Below are 6,620 nucleotides of genomic sequence, written 5' to 3' on the forward strand. Positions count from 1 at the left end.
TATGGGGCCGAGTTCTCATATTGTCTGCAAGTAGAGGCATCTTCTCTGTGGCAACCCTATCATACTGTTTCATGATCTTTAGAACCATGATTCTGCCAACTCACTAGAATGAATTTTACCAAAAATCAGCTAAGTGCTAATTTATGTCGTTATTTTACGACATCACTTGTTTGCTCAACTGTCATTTCACCTCCAGCTATGAGAATCAAGCTGCATAGATTACATGCCCTTAGCACTAATGGGAGCTTTGAATCATGTTTCAGGGATTAGAACTCTTTTCCTAATATCCATTGTAGCATGATATTTGCCATGGCTCAGTGTGGGAGCATAAAATGGTGGACATTCTTAAAACGGTGGAAATCTTTTACTTTTTAATCGATAACAGCAAAAGCAAAGAAAAACTACTAACCAAAAAAAATGCAGCAGGCTTCTGGGAAGAAAATAGTGACAATGTACCTTTCAAGCAACCACACACATATACAGTCAATGAATGATCACAACACCCAGCTATTTGAAAGATGTCAGTGAAGTCCTGATGTTGCAATGTTCCACCATTCCTCCTGCTCAACGTCCTCATCCTCCTCCTCCTCCTCAGAATTCTGCTGTTTCTCTCTCAGCTCCACAGCATCCATTATATTTTTTCTTTGCTTCTTCCAACTGTGCAGAGCACCATCAAGACCTTTTTGTATGGACTGCACTGCAAGATTTCCCTGACTGATCTAGGCTGCAGCAAACGTATTTTGGTTCCTTAGCGTTCCCAGTCCCAAAAGTGTGCTGCAACATTTCTATACTTGCTACACATATCCTCTAATGCATTATGTTGAGATCCTCCCTTTACAATTATGGTCCGCTCAACATCTCAGCATTCTGCCTCCAATCCCCACAGTTGACTTACCAAATATCCCTACCATAGTAGGGGCTTCTGATAATCTCTCCCCTCCTTGATCATTATTAAGATGACTGGCACAAGAGGATGCAGAGGAGTGTCACTAGGTTGATTCCGGAGGTGAGAGGATTGGTATATGAGGAGAGATTGAGTGGACTAGAATCATATTCATTGGAATTTAGAAGAATGAGGGGGTGTCTTATAGAAACATATAAAACTGTGAAGGAAATAGATAAGGTGGAAGCAGGAAGGTTATTTTCACTAGCATGTGAAACAAGAACTAGGTGGCATAGACACAGAATAAGGGTGAGCAGATTTAAGATTGAGTTGCAGAGGAACTTCTTCACCCAAAGGGTTGTGAATCTGTGAAATTACCTGCCTAATGAATAAGTCAAGGCTACCTTGAATGTTTTAAATGCAGACATAGATAAATTTTTGACAGTAAAGGAATTAAAGGCTATGGTGAGCGGGCAGGTGAGTGAAACTAATTTCCCCGAAAAGACCAACAATGATCTTATTGAATGGCAGAGCAAACTTGACCGGCCAGATGGCCTACTACTGCCACTATTTCATATGGTCTTATAACTTCCAGGACTGACTGACTCACCAACACCCTGCCTCCCACACCACGCACCCACCACCCCCATCAACTTGAATGGACATCCCCACCGAATGAATGATCAGACCGCTGACTTATCTCTGTGGAGCTCTCAACTGATTTACTGTAAACTCTGGAGTTTTTGCACTGGGCCTAAAGTACTTACTCGGGTCTACACTCCAGACCGCAATGGTACAGACATCCTGACCTCCCCAAAAAGCCAACTGCCTGTGTTCAAGCCTCGAAACTGAGATTGGACACCGCTCTTGATGCAGAAGCAGTGACTGACAACAGTAACCCTTTAGTTGACCAAGCACTACTGCCCTTAGATTTTGAGACATGACCATTTAAATGAAGCCACATAAATGGTGCTGGTGTGACATTGATGTAGCACAGCATCATACAGCATGGTGTCTATTCCCTTGACTAATCACTGCTGATAATCATGAAAAGCTACCTGACTTTGTGCCTGTGCTAAACAGCAATGCAAGACAGAAGTACTTTGAGACTTTAAGTTCTGAATGAGGTGGTAAACTGCAAAAGGGCAAAGCAGAGCTGTTGTGAGAATCCAAGCGCAAAGCGACTGAGTGCTAAGAGAGCAAGCATGAGCTTTGAGATTCATCCTGGGGCAATTTATGATGTGGGTTCTTGTTTTGGCGTGCAAAATGTCCTGCAGCAGCCTTACAATGAAAAGTGCCAGTTATGTTCCAAAGAGCAGCATTGAAATGGAAATCATATTCGAACTGAGTCACAGGCATGCTATGATAGAACATAGAACATAACAGCACAGTACAGGCCCTTCGGCCCTCGATGTTGTGCCGACCTGTCATACCGATCTGAAGTCCATCTAGCCTACACTATTCCATGTACGTCCATATGCTTGTCCAATGACAACTTAAATGTACCTAAAGTTGGCGAAAATACTACCATTGCAGGCAAAGCGTTCCATTCCCTTACTACTCTCTGAGTAAAGAAACTACCTCTGACATCTGTTCTATATCTTACACCCCTCAATTTAAAGCTATGCCCCCTCATGCTCGCCGTCACCATCCTAGGAAAAAGGCTCTCCCTATCCACCCTATCTAACCCTCTGATTATTTTATATGTTTCAATTAAGTCACCTCTCAACCTTCTTCTCTCTAATGAAAACAGCCTCAAGTCCCTCAGCCTTTCCTCGTAAGACCTTCCCTCCATACCAGGCAACATCCTGGTAAATCTCCTCTGCACCCTTTCCAAAGCTTCCACATCCTTCTTATAATGCGGTGACCAGAACTGTACGCAATACTCCAAGTGCGGCCGCACCAGAGTTTTGTACAGCTTCACCATAACGTCTTGGTTCCGGAACCCGATCCCTCTATTAATAAAAGCTAAAACACTGTATGCCTTCTTAACAGCCCTGTCAACCTGGGTGGTAACTTTCAATGACATGTGTACATGGACACCGAGATCTCTCTGCTCATCTACTCTACTAAGAATCTTACCATTAGCCCTGTACTTTGCCTTCTGGTTACTCCTACCAAAGTGCATCACCTCACACTTGTCTGCATTAAACTCCATTTGCCACCTCTCAGCCCAGCTCTGCAACTTATCTATGTCTCTCTGCAACCTACAGCATCCTTCGTCACTATCCACAACTCCACCAACCTTAGTGTCTTCTGCAAATTTACTAACCCATCCTTCTACGCCCTCATCCAGGTCATTTAGAAAAATGACAAACAGCAGTGGACCCAACACCGACCCTTGCGGTACACCACTAGTAACTGGTCTCCAGGATGAACATTTCCCATCAACTACCACCCTCTGTCTTCTGTCAGCAAGCCAATTTCTGATCCAAACTGCTAAATCTCCCACAATTCCATTCCTCTGCATTTTGTACAATAGCCTATTGTGGGGAACCTTATCGAACGCCTTACTGAAATCCATATACACCACATCAACCGGTTTACTCTCATCTACCTGTTTGGTCACCTTCTCAAAGAACTCAATAAGGTTTGTGAGGCACGATCTTCCCTTCACAAAACCGTGCTGACTATCCCTAATCAATTTATTCTTTTCTAGATGATTATAAATCCTATCCCTTGTAACCTTTTCCAACACTTTACCAACAACTGAGGTAAGGCTCACTGATCTATAATTACCAGGGTTGTCTCTACTCCCCTTCTTGAACAGGGGAACCACATTTGCTATCCTCCAGTCTTCTGGCACTATTCCTGTAGACAATGACGAGTTAAAGATCAATGCCAAAGGCTCGGCAATATCCTCCCTGGCTTCCCAGAGGATCCGAGGATAAATCCCATCCAGCCCAGGGGACTTATCTATCTTCACCCTCTGTAGGATTTCTAATACCTCTTCCTTGTGAACCTCAATCCCACCTAGTCTAGTAGCCTGTATCTCAGTATTCTCCTCGACAACATTGTCGTTTTCTAGAGTGAATACTGTTGAAAAATATTCATTTAGTGCTTCCCCTATCTTATCTGACTCCACACACAACTTACCACTACTATTCTTGATTGGGCCTAATCTTACTTTCGTCATTCTTTTATTCCTTAAATACCTATAGAAAGCCTTAGGGTTTACCCTGATCCTATCCGCCAACAACTTCTCATGTCTCCTCCTGGCTCTTCTGAGCTCTCTCTTTAGGTCTTTTCTGGCTACGTCGTAGCCCTCAAGTGCCCTAACTGAGCCTTCACATCTAATCCTAACATAAGCCTTCTTCCTCCTCTTGACCAGAGATTCCACCTCCTTCGTAAACCACGGCTCCCGCACTCTACAGCTTCCTCTCTGCCCGACAGGTACATACTTATCTAGGACACACAGGAGCTTTTCCTTGAATAAGCTCCACATTTCTACTGTGCCCATCCCCTGCAGTTTCCTTCCCCATCCTATGCTCCCTAAATCTTGCCTAATCTCATCATAATTGCCTTTCCCCCAGCTATAACTCTTGCCCAGTGGTATACACCTATCCCTTTCCATCACTAAAGTAAACATAACAGAATTGTGATCGCTATCACCAAAGTGCTCACCTACTTCCAAATCTAACACCTGGCCAGGCTCATTACCCAGTACCAAATCTAATGTGGCTTCGCCCCTTGTTGGCCTATCTACATACTGTGTCAGGAAGCCCTCCTGCACACACTGGACAAAAACTGACCCATCTATAGTACTCGAACTATAGTGTTCCCAGTCAATATTTGGAAAGTTGAAGTCCCCCATGACAACTACCCTGTCTCTCTCACTCGTATCGAGAATCAGCTTTGCTATCCTTTCCTCTACATCTCTGGAACTATTCGGAGGCCTATAGAAAACTCCCAACAGGGTGACCTCTCCTTTCCTGTTTCTAACCTCAGCCCATACTACCTCAGTTGACGAGTCCCCAAGCATCCTTTCTGCAACTGTTATACCGTCCTTGACCAACAATGCCACACCTCCGCCCCTTTTACCATCTTCTCTGCTCTTTAAATATCTAAATCCCGGAACCTGCAACAATCATTCCTGTCCCTGCTCTATCCATGTCTCTGAAATGGCCACAACATCGAAGTCCCAGGTACTAACCCATGCTACAAGTTCACCCACCTTATTCCGGACGCTCCTGGCATTGAAGTAGACATACTTCAAACCAACTTCTTGCTTGCCGGTGCCATCTTGCTTCCTTGAAACTTTATTTTGGACCACTCTACTCTCAACCTTTTCTGTACTCGAACTACAATTTTGGTGCCCATCCCCCTGCTGAATTAGTTTAAAACCACCCAAATAGCCTTAGCAAATTTCCCCCCCAGGATATTGGTACCCCTCTGGTTCAGGTGAAGACCATCTTGCTTGTAGAGGTCCCACCTACCCCAGAAAGAGCCCCAATTATCCAAGAATCCAAAACCCTCCCTCCTGCACCATCCCTGTAGCCACGTGTTCAACTCTTCTCTCTCCATATTCCTCGCCTCACTAGGACATGGCACAGGCAACAAACCAGAGACAACAAATCTGTTCGTCCTGGCTCTCAGCTTCCATCCTAGCTCCCTGATATTCTGCCTTAAATCCCCATCTCTCTTCCTACCTATGTCGTTGGTGCCAATGTGGGCCACAACTTGGGGCTGCTCCCCCTCCCCCTTAAGGATCCCAAAAACACGATCAGAGACATCACGCACCCTGGCACCTAGGAGGCAACACACCAACCGTGAGTCTCTCTCATCCCCACAGAACCTCCTATCTGTCCCCCTGACTCTGGAGTCCCCAATGACTAATGCTCTGCTCCTCTTCCCCCTTCCCTTCTGAGCAGCAGGGACAGACTCGTTGAGTGGAATGGCCACAGGGGATCCCTGCACTGTCTGCCAACTCCCTTTCCGTCCCCTGACCGTAACCCATCTGCCTTTTTTCTGGACTTGAGGAGTGACTACCTCCCTGTAACTCCTCTCAATAACCCCCTCTGCCTCCCGAATGATCCGAAGTTCATCCAACTCCAGTTACCTCACGCGGTTTTCAAGGAGCTGGAGTTGGGTGCACTTCCCGCAGATGTAGTCAGCAGGGACACTAGTGGTGACCCTTACCTCCCACATTCTGCAGGAGGAACATTCAACTGCCCTGACCTCCGTTCCCATTATTCTAAATTCCCAAGACTTAAAAAATAAAGAATAAAAAATAAACTCGTTACCTTACCAATCAGGCACACAGAACCTTTTTAAGATAATAAAATGTGAGGCTGGATGAACACAGCAGGCCAAGCAGCATCTCAGGAGCACCTGAGATGCTGCTTGGCCTGCTGTGTTCATCCAGCCTCACATTTTATTATCTTGGAATCTCCAGCATCTGCAGTTCCCATTATCTCACAGAACCTTTTTTTCTGGTTACAGGAGGAGGATGGGTGGGAGACACTACCCGGGTAGTGTTTCGGGTAACGCAACCACACAAATATATTACCTCACTCACCAGTACCATGTCCGCTCCTGCTCAGCGCACCTCCGCCTATTCACGAGGTAAGCTTTTTAAAGATTCAAAATCCGTGACACACCGGCTTCCCGACAGGCTCCTGCTCCAACCAGAAATGGAAGGCACCGGCACTCGAGGTAAGCTTTTTAAAGATTCAAAATCCGTGACTCACCGGCTTCCCGACAGGCTCCTGCTCCAACCAGAAATGGAAGGCACCGG

This window comes from Stegostoma tigrinum, chromosome 14 (genome assembly GCF_030684315.1).
Source record: "Stegostoma tigrinum isolate sSteTig4 chromosome 14, sSteTig4.hap1, whole genome shotgun sequence".
NCBI lineage: Eukaryota > Metazoa > Chordata > Chondrichthyes > Orectolobiformes > Stegostomatidae > Stegostoma > Stegostoma tigrinum.